We start from the raw sequence: 19561 nt of genomic DNA on the forward strand, positions 1-19561 counted from the left end.
AGAATTCCTCGGGGAATATGTCCCTTTCGCACGAGTTGTAGACTGGGTTCGTCCGGCCGCTGATCCCCATTCGCCAGTTCCAGTACTCCTCAGTAATATACATATCAGCGCAAAGCGCTCGGTGATTCTTTGAGTTAGTTGTAGGAGGAGGCCCTCGATTTAGCAGCGATCAGGCGTAACTTTGCCGATGACGTTGCTAACAGCAAGACTTCCATTAGTGTCTGAAATGCATGATCATTTCCATCATTTCGCGTTGCCACCTTGATGATTCGAAGCACTCATTTAGAATTCTGGTTTCTGCCTGTACGCTTTTCACCTCGCGTGTGTTCAATACGGGTGGGGGTCAAGTACCACCGATGCTATGTAATCGTCAATTTACGCTTGCGTACAGCATATATATTTGAGAGTAAAGTGAGTGTATACCGGTTCGCGTATGTCTGTTACGCCTGGTTTCTGGTTTCGCTCCCGTTTTTTTTTTCCCCTTCCTCGTTACATTGTCGTCTGAAGTTCTGTATGCTGGATCCACCAATGCACACCTATGCTGCATCTTCTCCATCGAATTCATTAAAAGGGATGCTCTCAAAAAAAAGAAAAAGAATGCTGCATGTAATGCTGTAACCGCTATGCAAAGTATGATCGAGCATCTGTATTTTCCGATCATGCGATAACAATTTGCAAGTATAAGACCACGAGGTACACAGTTCATTAGATAATATATTCGCGATTTATTTTGCAGTCAAAAAGAAGGCCCATTTACATAGTACCAATTGTGGGATTTGATATGCCATATCAGAAAAACTTAGAACTTAGCATGCATTCGCACTTTCCAAGAAAAAGGTCGTTCTCGCGCTTTCTTTTTCTTGAAAAAAATTAAATTATGGGGTTTTACGTGCCAAAACCACTATCTGATTATGAGGCACGCCGTAGTGGGGGACTCCGGAAATTGGACCGCCTGTGGTTCTTTAACGTGCACCTAAATCTAAGTACACGGGTGTTTTCGCATTTCGCCCTCATCTAAATGCGGCGGCCGTGGCCGGGATTCGATCCCGCGACCTCGTGCTCAAGCAGCCCGACACCATAGCCACTGAGCAACCACGGCTGCTTTTTTTTTTTTTTCTTGAGACAAAAAAACAAAACTAATGGGTTTATCCTGTGTTTCTTTTGACGCACTGTTTCTCAGCAAACAATGCACGAAGATAAGTTTATCAGATATATGGTGCATGTTTCCGAGAGGAATGATAGCTGAAAACTCAATGCGACTCCTATAGATGAAACCAGACTGCCAACAGCAGAACACGACGTCAGAGATAATCTTGCAATGCACTTGTATTCTTGCTTCTCTAGAAATGTATAGAAGAGGGAAATAATCTGGCAATGGTGGTCGCGTTGGCTGCAGGGTTCCTTAGTCTGGATTCTGGAAATTTCCCAAGGCAGTGGCTCCACTTACCAGTCCATGCGCTACGTCACTATACTGCCTTGTCCCATGGCTTGAAAAACGTAGCAGGTAGATATGGGGTAGAAGTGGTTTTTTCTGTACCAAACAAATTAGGGGATATTTGCGAACGTGTAGGGAGACAGGCAGAGGCCAAAAAGGAAAAGAAAGAAGGTTGTGGTGTCAAGCACAAGAATCCGGCAATCAGTTGTGCCACGAATGTGGTTTATAGTCTGCCGTTGTCTTGCGGCTCTGCTTATATAGGCCAGACGGGCCGATGTGTCAACGTGCGATTAAGGGAACATGCGGCCAACCTACGTAGTGATGGTTTTTCGCACATTTCTCAGCACTGTCAGAAGTGCGGCTGCGCGCCTCAGTTTAACCTCACTAGCATTATTTCAAGGCATCATGATAAGACAACTCGGGAAGTCATCGAAGCATGGAACATTCAAAATAAAAAACAGTCTTGTATCAGCTGTCCCTCTATTGCACTACAGGATAAAGAAATCCTGTACCTGAATGGTTAACGTGTTCTGGTTTTGATTCTGGAAATTTCCCAAGGCAGTGGCTCCACTTACCAGTCCATGCGCTACGTCACTAATACTTCCTTACAATCAAATAAACTGAGTAACACAATATTGCATGTAGCCTAAGTCTCTTCAAATGGCCGACATACGGGGCACCAATCCAGTACGTTTTACTCTATGTTATTGTTTTACTTTATTCGGGCATTGTCTTGTACCCCCCAAAATCGTCTTCATATATTTTGCGGATATATCCTTTATTTAACACTCCAAGTTTGTTATTTCCTGTCGGGAACGCTGTCACGCTGACACGGCTATGTCACCTGAAAGTACCGTGAAAGCGGCGATAAATAGAATAAATGCAAGCAAGAAAGATTCATCATAATATTTTTAGAGAACAAGATAAGCGCTAGAGCGGTACAAATGTTTCTTATATTGTATTGGATATCCGTCAGAAGTGAGTGACAGTTAAAGCGTTGCAGCAAACCCAGGTGTATGAAAACCTGTGTACGTAGAATACATTCTCGCTGACTGATCGAACTTGAATGGCAGCGATGAAGACGGATAATAATGAGAATGCGATGTAACTAGTCCGGCGTGTGGTGGAAGCTTAACACCAGTAATGGCGTTTATTTAACTCGGGTGAAAAACAGTAACATGCAGGTCTTGTGGCCGTTTCAAAACCGAGCAGATAGTTTGCATATCTGCTATACGTCACATCCTACTAGCTGAACAACAACGTCTGTGTTCGTCTGGCGTGATCCAGCTTATCCTCTATCCCACCCTGGTATCACCCATGTTTTCTTTTTCTTTTTTTTTCTTTCTTTTTTTCATTTTCACTCAATCACTGACTAATTTGGTTGAGCAACGCGGTGAATTGAGACTTCGCAAACAAAAGTGTCGGGTCCTCTTGTAGTAGACAAGAAAGTCGTCTCGTCGTGTTGTGGCCACAGGGAGAGCGACCACACTAGAGGCTTGCGCTATCGAAAAGATAAGGCGTTCTGACAAGAAACTCTAGAGCCTAGATTAATGAGATGATGAGCGACGACGTGCCGTTTACTTTTGATGACAGCTGCCTTCAGCGTTTACCCGGTAACGCCGCTGCTGCCTTTCACTCACTGTACGAGCTCGTGATCTCTCACGATGTCACATGCAACGGAGCGACGATACGGGTTATCAAACGCAGCCACGTGAGGAACACTAGTATCATCTCCTGCAAATCAACTTCATCGCCAAACACGCGGACGGACGCATAACAACGCGCTCGTCGTCGCCTTGCCGCCAGCTTGAGAAGCTCCACCGAGACGTCGACCTCTTGGAGGCCCGCAGAGTGTGTGGCAGCCTCGAAGATAACGTGAATGTTTGCGAGACGCACGGCAGCTGATATTCGAGTGCTCGCCCGTCCACGGCAACTTCGTTAATGCCTGCAGCAAGGCGGCCGTCCCATATACTAGGGGATATAGTCTCTTTTCCCGAGCAGCTTGTCCTGCGACGTTAATGTGTATTTAAATTAAACTGTGCATGTCTTCCTCGTGGTATATAGAGAGATAGAGAGACAGGAGAATTTATATAGCAAGCGCGGAGAGGTTCGCCTGAGTTAATTTGCTCTAGCCTGCTAACTCTGCTCCTAGGGAAGAGGAGAAAAAAGAGGGGTATGAAGAGCGATGATGATGATAAGTAGCGGGGTGCGATTAAACGAGTACACGCGTTCGTGTCCAAAGGGCAATTAAAAAAAATGCTAAGAGTGACTCGACGGCTCCTTTCGTTCATATTATTTCCGGCCATAAGCCCAGTGACGCGTTTTCCCTCGACGGCCTGTTATGAATTAGCGCTAACGGAGAGGTCAATGTGTGCCGTCCTCAGTCATATTTGGGACAGGCAACAAGTACGTGCTCCACTGTCTCAGCAACATTGCACGTATCACATTCTGGTGAGTCCGCGCGTTGGATGCGATGAGTATATTTTGGCGTAAAGCAACGCCTAGTTCAAGCCTGTGCAGGAGGCTTGCATGGCTATCTTGGATGCCACACGGTGACCGACAAAGACTCGGCAAAGTGCCTCGAGCGGCCAGTCGTACGGCAATTTTGCGTGTATTCGCGGGCTACTTCCATGCTTGTAAAAACACTTTTATGTAGCACGTATTGAGCAACAGAAAGCTGCATTGGGGGTTTTTTGTATTGCTCTACAACATTCTCATTGGCACTTTTCATCTAATTATAATATTTGAGCAGTTGATTTATTAATAATTCAGATTAATTAGTATCTAAATAGGCGGAGTGCCAAAAATAATCTGAGTATCTCCAAGCGACGGCGTACAGCATTACCTTGGTTCTGTCCAGCTACGTGGCATTTGCATATTTTTGAATCTTGGTGCATTATAGTTGGGACACGCCACACATATACAAACATTAAGCTGGAGATGTTACAAACCTACGCTGGAGATGTTAGCCCGGATGGTCGCCTGGCATGCTACTCCAAGTGTTGGGCGAAAATTATGACATGCACAGTGATCACATAAGCAGACATATAGCACATACAGTCACAGACGCACACGCCCGCAATCATACATTCACAAGATTGCGTTGCGGCCTGTGGATCTCAGAAACACCGGCAGTGCTTGTGCGGCGCGTAATGCTCCCGTGGGGCTTTCGCGTGGGCCGAGAAGGTGCCACAGCTCCAAGCTCGAGTCGTGCTACAACTGTATAGCGCCGCCTTCAAATACTCTCTGACAGGTAGTGGCAGCCGTCACACAGAGCACATTGGCGAGTCCGCCCGTTAAATTCTGCGCTTGAAGTACTTCGTGTAGGCGACGTTCAGTCTCATGCGTTGAAGACGTGCTTGATCTTGCCTCTTGAGGCCTGGCAAATTTATAAATGTTACAAGACGGATCGAATTTATAGAATGGTCTGCATTGCGCTTAATTTATTTTTGCACTTTCTACATCAGAAGTGTAGCGAACAGGGACAAAAATATTTGTCAATCGACAGCTTGACGAGAACCATGTACTCTCATACAGACATCTAATGGCATCGCGACAGGGGTAGCTATCAGTAGTAAGGCATTATACAAGGCAGGAAAACTTCGATAATAACGAGAATGCAAAAAAAAAAACATCGCTTGTGGAGTGCAAAAAAAAAAGATATATGTGTGTACGTAGTAATGTACCAAACAGAAAAACGTACCACATTTTACAAATTCAGTGAAAATCAGCAGCGGCGTACATATTGTACTAACAAAACTAACAAACTGCATAGAAAATAAAATTTGTGATCACTTTGCCTCATCTCAGGGACATTTATACCCCAAGAAGTTAATTCTTTAAAAAGTCTGTTATATTTATGGTCTCTGCTGCTTTAGCTATGAATAGCCAACCGGGCTAGTATTCTACAGGAGGATCCTAGCCGGTTTGTCTTGCTCCAGAAAATGTACACCTTTTCTGGAGTGATCCTTAGGTTGTACAGTGACATAAATGACGTGTTATTATACTTTAAACTCATTTTTTAAGGGAGCAATATCCTTCACTTGCAGAACTGCTCAAAATGTAATATCCTGCGCGCAAGGAATGGGTGATGTGACGGTGAATCTTAGAACACATTAGCAATTTGTTGGATGGCTTTCTTTTGTAATCGGTGAATCCTGTCTATAATTACGTGCGACATCGTACCCCGCACTAACGGGCAGTAATTTACTTGGGCGCGAAAAAGTTTGCTCTGCGTGCGCAGAAATCCAGAGGGATCGCTGCAAACGCTAAGCGAATTTGACAAGTGAATATAGTCATTTTACATGCTGACTATATACGGCTTATATAATATATATATTTTTGTTTCAGTATGTATTTCTCTAACTTCTTATTTCGGTTTCATAATCTACAAAACTCCTTTCAGCAACACAACCTTGTACAGCCTTATCATTGGCTAACTTGCGACCCAGTTGAACTCATGGTCTACTTGTGGCCACCTCATTGTGGCCTTGTAGCTAGTAGCGTGGTAACGCGACCGCCTATGGCATATAGATTTGTTTATACCATTTCGTCGTCGTAATTATGAGCATAATCAGCATATTATTGGGACGAATTTATAGGATGACACTATGCGCACCATATTCGATATATGGATGACATATTCGATGTATGCGCACCCATAGTGTTCGACGACATGCATTGCTGTTCCAGTTATAGTGGTCCCGAAGTAATTAAAAAGGCACTTTGTTAAGCAATTAGGTGTAATAACACTTCATTTTAGCGACAGTTGGACGACCCTTATCTCAAAAGTGGTGGTGGTTTCAAAATTCGTTGTTAGTGGATGGGCCTTGAGAAATTATGACTTCAATTCGTTCATTATGTGCTTCTATTTATTTTGTAAGTAATGGCCACCTCTTTGCGCAATCCAACTAAAGGTGTAGAATCTGCCTCCAGGTGATCTTTAATTCAGAACAACTCCTTTTTAAACACGAAGTATACAGATAGCTGTACATGTATGTGAAAGGGCAGCGCGCAACGTGGCTTCTGAGACTGCGCATCCTCCTAATTTGGTGTTTGCATTGTGGTACAGCTTGTGAACGGTGTAGTGCATAACATAAACATTGCATGAGAGTAAAGTTGTCGCCATGTGGAGGATAAACATAAACATTGTATCAGATTAAAGTTGACAAGGACCCTTGACTGTTTCCTCTATTGGCCAGTAATTTGCAGCAGTATATAGTCCACCAATAAAGAAGCCCGTTGATTTCCAGTGCTTCATCTTTTTTTTTTTTTTGTCTGCACAACCGCACTTCTACAATTTCATTTACGCACGCACACACGCGCACATATATTTGCTGGAGGCACGAGGCGCATAAGTTCGTTTATTTGAAGACGTAAGCAAGAGACTTTCCGCACGTTTGTACCATCGGGAAAACTCGCCTTTTCCTTCCCGGAAACGTAGACCATCGGAATAGGGCACGCAACCGGAAGTCTGTTGGGGCCGCCGGCTTGCGACTGCCTCAGTGCTCGCGATAGCACTCGGGTCCCTAGCGCATCTGCTTAACAATTTATAGAGGTCTCAGCAAACCTCCCTCGCCCTCTTGCGACTGTAAACTTCGTACGCGCGCTCGTATAAGCTCTCGAACGCTTCTGTCGCTCTTCTTCGGAGCGGAAAGCTCAGCGCGCGCTCCTCGCCTTTACCGCCTCGATCCTGCGCGGCGCGTGCTGCGAGCCTTGCCCGCAGCTGTTTATATCAGGCTGCGGCATAATGCCGCAAAATATGCGCCAGGTCGTGTATATAGGCAGGCGGCGGCGTGAGTGTCAGTGATGCAGATTCGGCGGCGTGCGAATGCAAATGAGGCGATCGACAGATCTGCGCGTGAGCGCGGGAGCCGTGTCATTCCCGGCTTCGTTATTTGGGGGAGTTGAGATCGTATAGTGGGTTATTTGCTGTCGCAGACCAGCTGGCCGCAAGCGCTTGAAACCTCGCCGAGCTCCGCAGCGAGCTCCCAGTATAGCTATACATGTATGCACTGAGAAGTATGGAATGAAAGTACACCCAAGAATATATACGTTTGTTTTAGACAGAATAAGCAGGCATGATATGTGATTTGATTAGTAATAAAAGAACCGATGGGGCATGAGGGGGAGGAGGGGCACTAACCTGGCAATGTTATGATACAATTGCTATAATAGTCAAATGTAAATAAGATATTTGTATGGGGGCTGGCAACTGTCCCAGAAATGCGTCCGTATTAATGGGGAAACAAGTTAAACATAAAGAAGACACACTTTGCTCTCTAATTCGTCCGTTGAGCACATTTGCCTCCTAACCCTGCGCACAATAAGCGAGCAATAACCAGATGCGCAAGCCACTCCTTCGCGGACATAGCGGTGTTAGGCTAGAGAAAGAACAACCAAATGCTGCATTTACACTGCTCTGTGAAGCATAGAGCGTACACCACGTGAGCAAAAGTATACGAACCACAGGGTTGCCGAAAAAACTGAATTTCGTAATTAACAAGCATAAACTGGAATTAATGGGTACATTGAAAAGTTCGCAATGCCAAGTTTGGACTGCAGTCCTTAATTGCAAGTTGCGTTCACAGGCACAGGAAAAAAATCGGCTTTATCGCGCAACCTCTCGGTCTGTACACTTTTTTTTTTTTTTTGCTCACGGGTGTACATTACGGCTACCGGCGGTCCTTACACGATGGACTGTAAAAACATCGTAGTGGCAGCTACTCCTTTATATATTTAACTTGTATTCCGTATCGAGCATCTTCTGAGACTTCCCTGATCACAACACAGATCGTCAGACACTTAATGCCAATTGGTTTGTTTGGAAGACAGACTTCGGTTCGGAGCAGGCGATTATCGGGCTGACAGACGACACTCAAGATGTACTGCGGGCGAGAAGAGCGCTCTTGAGATTTTTAACACACTGCGGGTTCACCTCCGCGCATGTCATGACTCATGCCCACTATACCTATTCTTATAGTCACCCTTCCTACTCAAGTACAATCTTGGTTTGAGCTAGTCGGCGAGTCACATTCCAGGAAATTAACAACGAAATACAGGCACGGACAAGGGACACATACGACAGGTCGCGCCCATCCTGTCATATCTGTCGGCGTACGTGTTTTGTGTCCATGTCTCTTCGGCGCCGTTTATTTCCTGAAGTAATTCCTCCTCCACCTGAGTTACATAACGAATAGTTCGTGTTAGTTAGCGGGAAGATGGACTGATACTCTGTTGTTTCCAACTCGAACTCTGGTCAATATTGCGTTCGGGGGTACGTGCCATTTCTGTCACACTACAAACATATCCGCGTACTAAGTAAAGCTTGTACGCCGATATACGCGGTACCCAATACTCAGAGGTGGAGTTTTGTCGTTAGAAAGGCAGAGAGGTCGCGGCTTGAGCTTGCGCGCCTTAACTTGTCGCTCTGCACTAAAGAGGAAGGGTACGAAGGGAAAGAAAGAGGGATGGACAATGATGATTATGATAAGAAATAAAGTCGCGATTAATGCTGCTCTTTAGCACAGCATCGTGCTCGAGCAACACCCAATGCTCAATGATAACATCCTAACAAGGAAAGTGGCCGATGTCGGGCACTTGTATTCGAAGGCGAATCCTGCGCGGAGGAAGACGACGAAATGAATCCCTTGTCGCCGTGCGCGCCTCCTGGGCATGGACTGCGGCGGCTACACATGTGAGCACCGTCGGACCAGGCGCCGCCCGCCGGGCTGGCCCGGCCGGGAGGCCTCCCTGACCTCCACCACCGCCACCGGTAGGCGAGCAGCGGCATCGACCAGGTACGGCGACGACTGTCACAGATCACGCTGCGGCCAGTTCGATTACGCGTCAAGCTGTTATCGTGCGAGTGGCCGGCTGTACCACCGCATTGTTTTTATACCGCTTCATGATTAGAAAGAGAAAAAGAACAGAGAAATAAATAGCTGTACTTATTTGCGAGCATTGACTGTCGTACAGTTCTAAGCTTGTCCTATATTTCCTTTCGATGAGCTAACAAGGCGGGTCATTCATGTGTTCTACGAATGACCCGAGTACAGAGACGTCTGAATTGATTTGCAGAAAAGTGAGAGAGAGAGGAGGTAGCCCCCAAAAAAGCTGTCACTTTATGCAAGTAGCGCGGACGACAGGGCACGGCGAAATTGGACGACGAAAGATGCATTGTCATGCATGCTGCGTCGTTTGCGTAACGTTGAACCCGAACCAAGTAGCCCAACGACGTGTGCGTGAGCTGTCACGTGCGGTGGGACAGCGATGTTCATTCATCCATACCGTATGTGCAAAGGCCTCCATTCTGACTTCTGACGGGAGGGGGAAACGCCGGGGCAGGAATTGTTGGGCAATGACTGGTCGTCGGTCTCGTTGTAAAGCACGTGTTAGAGTATCTCACCGTCGAACATTAGCGAAGAGTACGACAATATTACTGGCTGTCATAGGTGCTTGTCTTTTGCGATGATAAAAACGCGTCAGTTTTTGAAGTGACTCGCAAAGCCGAGATGCGTTAGACCATTCATTGAATAAGTCGAGCACAGAGCAGCATATAGGACCAAGGACGCTCTCTCTAACGTCAATACAGCTGGTTTGGAGGCGCAATAAGTGTCGAGCGATCTTTAGTGTTGCGCAAAAACCGTGTTCTTGTTGGTACGAAATAAGGGGCTCACTATGAACTACAGTTCGCGGCCCTGGTTACGTTGCATGAGCGTTGACATTACAATCAACAATCGCACCGGAGCGTGCAGTAAGAAACTACTGCTTGCCTTAAAAAAAGAATACAGGGCAGTGATGCATGAGGTAGTGCTACACCGCCGTGGTCACGTGTTCATTGTGCGCCTGAGTCCACTGTGAAACGTTTGCTATACCGTTGAGTTTTGCCAGGATGATCTTGAGCTGGTATGTTTTCAGTCTTCACAAATTACTGGATGCCATTATTAACCGATGCTGGACGGTGAAGGCTATGTCAAACTATATACATCATTTGCGCTTCTCTAGAGCAATCTAGAGCCCATACGCCAGAAATAAGTGCGCTTACCTGTTGACTGGCGTAACGTTAACCCTCTATGGAGTCATATAATGGGAAATTAACTGTAATAATTTAGTTCTCGCTCAGTTGGCCGAGTAAACCATGCACGAAGAAACAAATGTGCAAGAACGAGGTCGTTTATATGTCAAATAAACGAAGAAGAGGTACGTTTCCCTTTGGTAACATCACGCCATGACGTAGAGCGGACCTATGCTCGTCAATATCGCTAGATATGCACCGAACGCCTACCCCCATCGTGGTTTGTAGCAAGATCCGTCATCCATCTATTGAAAAAAAATGTACTGCGTTGATTCGAAGCACAGTGAGCTAAATTGGAACATTTAAAACAGGAATTGGAATGATGCAACCCCTAACGCGGCATGTTACCAAGCGGTCACAAAAAGAAATCTGAGTGCCTTGCATTCGGGTCAAATTGCTGTCATCACATACAACATTACGGAATGCCTGTAGCTAAGAGACAGCCACAAATGCAAAGAGGAGGGAAATTTACGACCTCCGACAAAGCAAGGCCGCATGTTATGCACTATCGCGCCGTAACATACGGTCACGTGCGCAAATTTAGGTGCTTCAAATGCATAAAAGATGCGATAATATCCAAATGAGCACCACGCATCCGTATTTTATTGCTGCTTTTGTACGTATTTTTGTGCTCACTAAGCTGGACAGGCATGAAAGCATGTAGCAAGCAATAATATTGAAATGAAGACGACGGGAGTGCGTGCTACCACATTTGGTGGAAAATTCCCAGGCACGGCTCCTTGGAGGAGAAAGCCGGAAGTAGCAACATTGAAGTATAGCCTCCGAGATTGGGCCGGACGCGCAGAGCACGTGCTTTCTGATCTCTGAGGCCGTATTGAATAATTGATATGGTTCCAAATGGCCACTCAGCTTGTTAGTAAAATACTAGCTTGAGGGGCTCATGCTACTAAACGGTAATGACTAGAGGCCCGATCTTTAGGCATTAAAAAGCGCGTTTTAGGCGCCAAAAATAGGCAGGCAAAACAAGGTTTTAGGCCTCCAACGTCGTAAATATAGGCACAATAAATTTTTACATAAGTGCAAATAATATCAAACGAATACGTGCGCGGCCTATATCTACGATAGGAAAACAAGAAATGTTATTGTCTACGACGACACAAAGGCGCCAACCGTTGAACATAGCCGTGCAATTGTCCCATAAAACTGCTGAACTGATGACGATCAATTTGCTTCATTCAATAAGCACACTGCTCATATTCATGTTCAATGGCCACTGTACTCGAGCGTCGCATATAGTGAAACAGGCATGAAACAGAATACTTGAAAGCTGGGACTACTGGTTAAAAAAGTGCTACTTTATGTCTGCCTTACGCAATTAAATTAAGATACACCAAAAACAGACAGATAATAAATGCAAGAAAGACTACCATTCATGAAGGAATTAACATGTTCTTACATTAGGACTCTTAGGTACAAGTCTGGCAATTTTCTCATATACAATGACATTACCCGAATTGTACAGGGAAGACGTCCCAACACTACCAAATACACTTCCGCCCATTTGAAGTGCACATGTCTGAAGAAATATGTTTGGAGAGCACGCGGAACGTAGTCTAAGAATCACTGTGACCATTCTGGAAACAATAGCAAACTACCACCATCTCCAGATTTTTGGATTCAAAATTGTGCCTCTTGTCACTGAGAATGATCTCGTACGCTGAGAAGGAACGCCCGACGGCGGTGAACACCTTAAAAAGTAAATTACAAGCAAAACAAAAGCCGCGTGCCTATCATATTTTTCTTTCTTCTTTTGCTCTTCACTCTCCTTTCCCCTGACGGCTCTCCGCGGTTTCGCATTCGCCAACCGCTCGCGCAGTCTCAGCGCGGCGGCGTATGCTGGCCGGCGCGTCCCATTTCAATGCTGCTAGCAGTTGTTTTCCGCGAGTTGGTCGAACTAAAGGACTAGGCTGAACCACATAGAGTTCCGAACAGTCAATGTTGCCCGGTAACATGAATAACGGTCTCTAACTGCACTCGAAAGCGAAACTTGAGGCTAAATAGTGTTCATATAGGCACCGATATTGAAAATAGGTATTTATAGGCATGTAGGCACAAATGGCAAAATAGGCATTTATAGGCACTATAAAAACACTATAAAAGCCCTTCTTAACCTTTAATTCGTGCTCATATGTACAAAGTGGGGCGATAGGAGGGCAAGGAACAAAAAAGGCGTTCGCCTTAAAATCCGGTCTCTAGTAATGACGCCCCATACACTCGAGACGTTCGTTTCCGTTTTGTCAAGGGCGCAGAAACGCTATACGCTTGCAAGACGGCTGTGCAAACGACAGCAGATCAAAAGGGTGGCAGCTGACATTCTAGTCTAGATTGACGGGTCATGTGATCCGCAGAGCAAATACCGATGGTCTGTTAGAGTTACTGAACGTGTGCGAAGAAAAAAAAATTGCGCGGATGGCAGAGGACAAGATAAAGAGAGATTACGAAACTTTCAGGCACGCGATGCATCAGGCTGTCGCAAGAAAGGGACAATTGCCCTGCAGAGGACGTGAAATAGGCGGTTGTTGTTGACGCTGCTGATGGACGTGATGGCAAGTGTGATGGTGATGACGACCTTTTAATAATGGTATCTATCTGTGGGCAGACAGGACTTTATTACAAAGGAAATAAATAAACGATGATCGGCTTCTCGTTCTTTTCGACGCACGCTTATAATGCCGTGAAGCATGCACGTGACCACGAGACTGGGTATATACTTGGGTGATTTGTACGCATTTCTGTCTACTCAGTGATGGCTGTAAGCTTGTCTTCTGCAGAAGCCGAGAAGGGGGAATCCGTTCGAGGAAAAGCAACCAGTCATATTTGCCTCTTGCAGTCATCGTGTATATATGTAGGCGTGGCTATCAATGGTGACACTTAGCGCTGGTCTCGACATCAAACATATGGTGATTCTGTTCAAGGATGAGTCGTGCCTTCAGTTATTCGTTGTTTCTCTTGCGCTATCTTAAGAGTGAGTGGACTAACCCAACCTTCGAGGAAATTTACGCAAACGGCAGGTTCTAAATATTGTTTAGACTGAAAGCTAATTAAAATTTTGGTGTTTTAATACTGATTATGGGGCATGGCGTAGCGGGGTGACACCGGAATAATTTTGACCACCACCTAGGGTTCTTTAACGCCCACCCAATGCACGGTACACGGGCGTTTTTGCGTATCGCCCCCATCGAAATGCGGGATTTGATCCCGCGACCTCGTGCTTAGCAGCGCAATCAGTTTTGACATTCGCTGGTCATTGTGACAAATCGTGCTACACCCCCGCGCGCGCGCCCACGTGCGCGCGTGTGCGTGTGGTGTGGTGTGTGTGTGTGTGTGTGTGTGTGTGTGTGTGTGTGTGTGTGTTGTGTTCCGAGGAAGTACAACGCGTAGAACGTTTTATGCAAGGCCAATATTGTCACCCACCAGAAAGTTACACGGACCCCAAAAGAGAACGCATATTGCGTGCTCCGAAAAACAAATATTGCGTGCTCCACGAACAATTATGCAGTTGCATAATTGTTCGTGGTCTGGGCCTCGAACCGGACTTCCCTACCTTCTCCTGCAATCGCTCGGCAACCGAGCTCCTGATTAGCTCACTTCAGAGCCTTGGGTATATGCTGCACAATCAAGCGCCAACCGCTCATCTGTGTCGCGTGAAGCCCTATGAGGTCGCGGGGTGTATCTGAAGTTTCTGACTAATTTTACGCGTTTCGAATACTTTTGCGCACAATAATGCATACATATATGCGTATTTCTGTCTTTGATCCAGGTGTCGGCACGTATTGTCGGCACGTAGCGACGGCACGGTCGCCGTCGCCAGCATCGCACCTCTGTAAGAAAGTGAATCGAGATCACGATAGGATTTTTGTATATTTCTTGACGCGAAGACTTTCGCCACTTGCTCGCGCGACGAAGTGGTGACGCAATGCTCACGTCGCTACAGGCACTGCATTGTGCGTTGCAACTCGGCATACGCGAACTGTTGCACAAGCGACGATTGCGAAAGTTTCGCAGTGCGCAATTTATGGCAGGCGTGGTCATTGCCTGCCCGCCACGTTGTTTTCTTTCCGATTTCTATGGCGACCACTGACGCCACGGTGTTGACCGTGTGCCCGACACGAACGCCCATCATTGACGTCAAGGGCGCCCAGCTGCCACAGGACATAACAGCCGGCCGCTTCGATAGCGATAAACATAGAATGAAGAATAACGCTTCTGCAATCGCAGAACCGTCACTCTTAACATGAAAAGGAGGCTTGGAAAGGTGAAAATACGCACGAGTGGCGACGCCGTCCACGAGGTCTCGCACCAGCTCCCGTATTTCGATAGCGTCTGCTCTGGTCTTAGTTTATCTGCAAGGAAGGCATATTGCATCCTGCATTGCACTCTAAAGGAACTAGTGACTCGGCCTCGCCAGTTTCGGCAGCTTTTCCTGCGTCATCATAATCATCATCAGCCTATATTCATGTCCACTGCAGGACGAAGGCCTCTCCCTGCAATCTCAAATTACCCCGGCCTTGCACTAGATGATTCCAACTTGCGCCTCCGAATTTCCTAACTTCATCACCCCACCTAGTTTTCTGCCGTCCTCGACTGAGCTTCCCTTCTCTTGGTACCTATTCTGTAACTCTAATGGTCCACCGCTTATCCATCCAGCGCATTACATGGGCTGTCCAGCTCCATTTTTTTTTATCTTAATGTCAATTAGAATATCAGCTATCCCCGTTTGCTCTCTGATCCACAACTCTCTCTTGCTGTCTCTTAACGTTAGGCCTAACGCTTTTCGTTCCATCGCTCTTTGTGCAGTCCGTAACTTCTTCTTGAGCTTCTTTGTTAACCTCGTTTCTCAAGTTTCCGCCCCATATGTTGACATCGGTATAATGCAATGATTGTTCCTTTGCCAAGCTATTGAATGTTATCTTTGCCCTCTGCATATTAATGTTCAAACCCACTCTTTCACTTTCTCCGTTAAGGTCTTCAATCATTTGTAGTAATTCGTCCCCATTGTTGCTGCATAGGACAATGTCATCTGCAAACCGAAGGTTGATGAGATATTCGCCGTTGATCCTCACTCCTAAGCCTTCCCAGTCTAAGAGCTTGAGTACTTCTTCTAAGCATGCAGTGAATATCATTGGAGAGATTATGTCTCCTTGCCCGACCGCTTTCTTGATAGGTAACTTTCTACTTTTCTTGTGGAGAACCAATATGTAGCTGTGGAATCTGTAGAGATTTCCCAAGATATACATGTATGCCTCCTGTACTCCTTTATTAGGCAAGGCCTGTATGACTGCTTGTATATATACTGAATCAAATGCCTAATATAATCAGCAATTTCGATGACATAGTAAAAGCAGCGTAAGAATTCTATACTGACCTACACAGTACTCAGAGCAGCCAAACTACTTTCATTCGAAGTATAGTGAAGAACAGGATACAGCTAGAGGCTCCTTCTATAACTAGCGATGAAGTTAGAAGGGCCTTGCAAGACATGACCCGGGGAAAATCGGCTGGAGAAGATGCAATAACAGTCGATTTAATAAAATACGAAAGACATATCATGCTTAAAAGCTTGTGGCCCTTTATACGCAATGCCTCACGACTTCAAGTGCGCCAGAGAACTGGAAGGATGCCAACATTATACTAATTCATAGGAAAGGAGACATTAGAGAATTTAAAAAAAAAACATGGGCCCATTAGTTTGCTTTCAGTACTGTATAAAGTATTCACCAAGATAATTTCCAATGGAATCAGGGTGACACTTTAATCAACGAAGAGAACATGCTGGCTTCAGGAAGGGATATTCTACAATGATATTCACGTCCGTGTCATGCATGAACCAGGTAATTCAGAAATCTGCGGTGCGTAATCAACCTCTTTATATAGCTTTCATAGATTAGGAAAAGGCATAATTGATTCCTGCATAAGAACGGTGTCAAATATGGAAAAAATAATACTTTGAAATGTGTGACATTCCACCGACGTAGTGGCGCCCATAGGCTTCGGCGCAATATGCAAGAGAAGGAAAGTTCAGCCTTCGTTATCAACTGTAATAATCACCCTTTCTCCGCCATGAGAAGAAATATAGGGTCGTTAAAGAATACGTCGCCAGTATATGTACTGATTTATTGCCTTTAAGATTGGTCTCGCTTAGTTTTCTTAAAGCGAACAGCTTTCTTTGGCTCTTTCGCCCGTTGTCGTAGTCGGGTGGTGGCTGTTGCGGTCAGAGATTGCTGACCGGAGGTTGCAACAAAGGGGCCGACTGAAGGGGCACTCGCGTTACGGGGCCCGTTCGATGCCGAACGCCAGCTGTCCTAACTATTTGAGAAGTACGTGATGTCCACCTATAGTAATACTAGAGATGTGCTGGTTAACGTCTCTGTTCTCAACGGAATTGTGACGGAATTAAACAACAAACGCTACCTAAGTATCCTCACCGCTACAAGTATACGTCGTCAAGCTCACCATTCCTTTACCAAAAGCGAATAACTTTCTTGAGCTTTCGGCTCTTCATTTGCGTTAACAATCATCGTTGATGGTTCCTGCACAATTCTTTAACAGCTACGCTATTATAAAATGTGGGTGAGAAGCGTGCAAAACTGCGTTCTACTCTACGGGATCCTCGCCTTTTTGGTGCACCTGTTTACGCCTACCAATTTCATCATATTATGCTGCAAAAGCTGCAGGGGGTCTAACAATGGGATAGGCAAGAAAAAACGCACTGTATAGCGTTGATAACCGCCCTCTCTGTTTTAACTGCGGAGGTGCCGGCCATATTTCGCGCCATTTCATGCTGGCATCGCGACACATCATTTCGACCTCCTCGTCCGTGATCTGATGGTCGATGTGCAAATGACGACTCAATGCTACGCCGCGACTACGCTGCTTTTCAGGGACCTCCCATTGCGCACCCGCATCACGCATCCGTGCCCAATGATCGGACCGATTTCGGCCGTCGGTCGCGCTCTCCAACCACTCCACGCCAGATGCCTGCTGGACGCACTTTTGCTGAGCCTCCAGGACGAAGGTCGCCCTGCACCCGCCGGGGAAAGTGCAAAAGTGCCCAGCACAGTACACACACATTAACACCACGACCCTCTCGTCACGGTTGCGTGAGGCTCTGCGGAGCTCCGCCCTCGACGACCAAACCTGGGCGACCCAGCACGCCCGTGAGGCGGCGGCGAGGCAAGCCCTCGACGTCCCCTCATGGGAGTCTTGGGACCGGCCATCTTAAAGTGCTGGTTGTCTAATAAAAGTTTATCCCTCCTCCTTCTAGCGTCGTACGAAATACGTGCGAGAGAAAGCTACAATGCGATGATCGAGTGTGATGGAGAAGGAAGTTATTGCATTCAAAAGAAAGTCGGAAGACTCGCACACATAACAATAGACTAGTAGCACAATAAAATGCACGATACGTAAGACAATTTCGCAACAGAATACGAACAAAATAATACGCAAGGTGACACATAGCGAATACGCCGCGAAGAAGCAACAGAGGCCGAATTCACAATGATATTTCTTGTTAGGCCAGTAGCCTGAGAATATGTTCGCTGTCAGGTATTGGCTGAAACCCATTCCTTAAAGATTGATTCAGCATGCTTCGTGAGTTGGAAGAAATTCATCGCGTAATATTGATAAACGTTGGAAGAAGGGTTCAGTAAGAGTAACAAGAACAATTGTCGCTTAGAGAATCATATTAACAATTAGAGAATAATATTAACAATGCATTCAAAACTGGCTTGTAAAATACAACTTATTTTGAAGATGCCTCTGACAATGAAATCAGACTGAACACTGCAGCTGAAGAATGCAACGGTATAATATCAAGTATAATATCATGTATAATGTCCCTGATAAAGATGAAATGGAGAAGTTAAAGAATTAGTAAATTCTAGTTAAGATTCACAGTAGCGTGAAAGAGATAGGACTGAGAAAGCCGCTTAAGGCGCAAAAGCACACATATGTACGCACGCAGTCATAAATAAGCAGATATCTGATACCATGAATACAAGACATAGACATCCCGATATCTAGGACCGCATTCTCAAACCTTCTCATGCGTAAAAGCGTTGCGTCATTGGCCAGTCGGCGTTCGGGCGCACGCCATTCATGGTTCCGGTCGACATGATGACCAGAGGATGGCCGCAACTATGGTCAATCGCGCAGAGTAGCTAAGTACAGTCGTTACGGACAGTCAGCGTCAAAAGTTTGTGAACCAGGGCATCTGAGAAAACGTTCAATTTCGAAACGGTTCGTGACCGTAGGCCTCAAATCCGTGAAACACTATTGCTCAAACGTACAGTCGTGAGCACGCTTAGCGTAAACACGGGAGCGCGTTCCGCACGTAGCCGCACGGTGCTATCAGCGACGCCTACCAATGCGAACGCGAATTTCTGCACATGCGCAGTATTTTTGCGGCGTGGCTATTTTACCATCGCGCGCATTGCGTCATCGGAGCGCACCGTAGTCGTCTGCTATATTTTGCCTCGGCTGCTATCGTCGGGCTTGCCGCGATCTGCCAGCTAGGATCAATGAAACAAGAGCTGGCTAGGTCTGTAAGCGCCAGTATACCGGCCTTCGATTTACTCTTAGCTTAGACTTTGCGTGTCTGCAATACCAAATAAAAGCCCATTGAATTACGTTTTAAAACTATATTACTACGTTACTGCGTCTCTTGCCTGCTTCTGAAGCTACTACCGTTCTTTCTTTTTCGCTTACTCCTTATTCAAGAGCGTTGCGTGGGTTCCAGCTTTCGCCCTGCTTTCCGCAACGATTACTAACAGCAAAACATGTAAATAGTAAAATAGAGTCAGTACTCTAGTCTTCCAAATTACGTATAGTGTTATCGGATGTGACCGAAGTATAATACAAGAGAAACTAGCCTGGCCACGTAACAATTATAAAAGGTTTATTTGCTTCAAACGCGCACGAGGAATTGTATGTCTCAACAACGCCTCAAAAACACAATAAATAGCAAGTAAGGAAACAAAAAAATAGTGGCAGCACTTGAGTTTAGTAGCGAGTCTTTCCCCATTCCCAGC

General features: G+C 45.9%; 1 protein-coding gene across 4 annotated transcripts in view; it reads left to right on the plus strand.

Moving 5' to 3' along the window:
- LOC119461572 (sulfate anion transporter 1) overlaps positions 1-19561 on the plus strand; it is a 220616-nt gene that overhangs the window by 63336 nt on the left and 137719 nt on the right. The gene's annotated exons all lie outside the window — the stretch shown is intronic.

Source organism: Dermacentor silvarum, chromosome 8 (genome assembly GCF_013339745.2).
Source record: "Dermacentor silvarum isolate Dsil-2018 chromosome 8, BIME_Dsil_1.4, whole genome shotgun sequence".
In the NCBI taxonomy this organism is placed as follows: Eukaryota; Metazoa; Arthropoda; class Arachnida; order Ixodida; family Ixodidae; genus Dermacentor; species Dermacentor silvarum.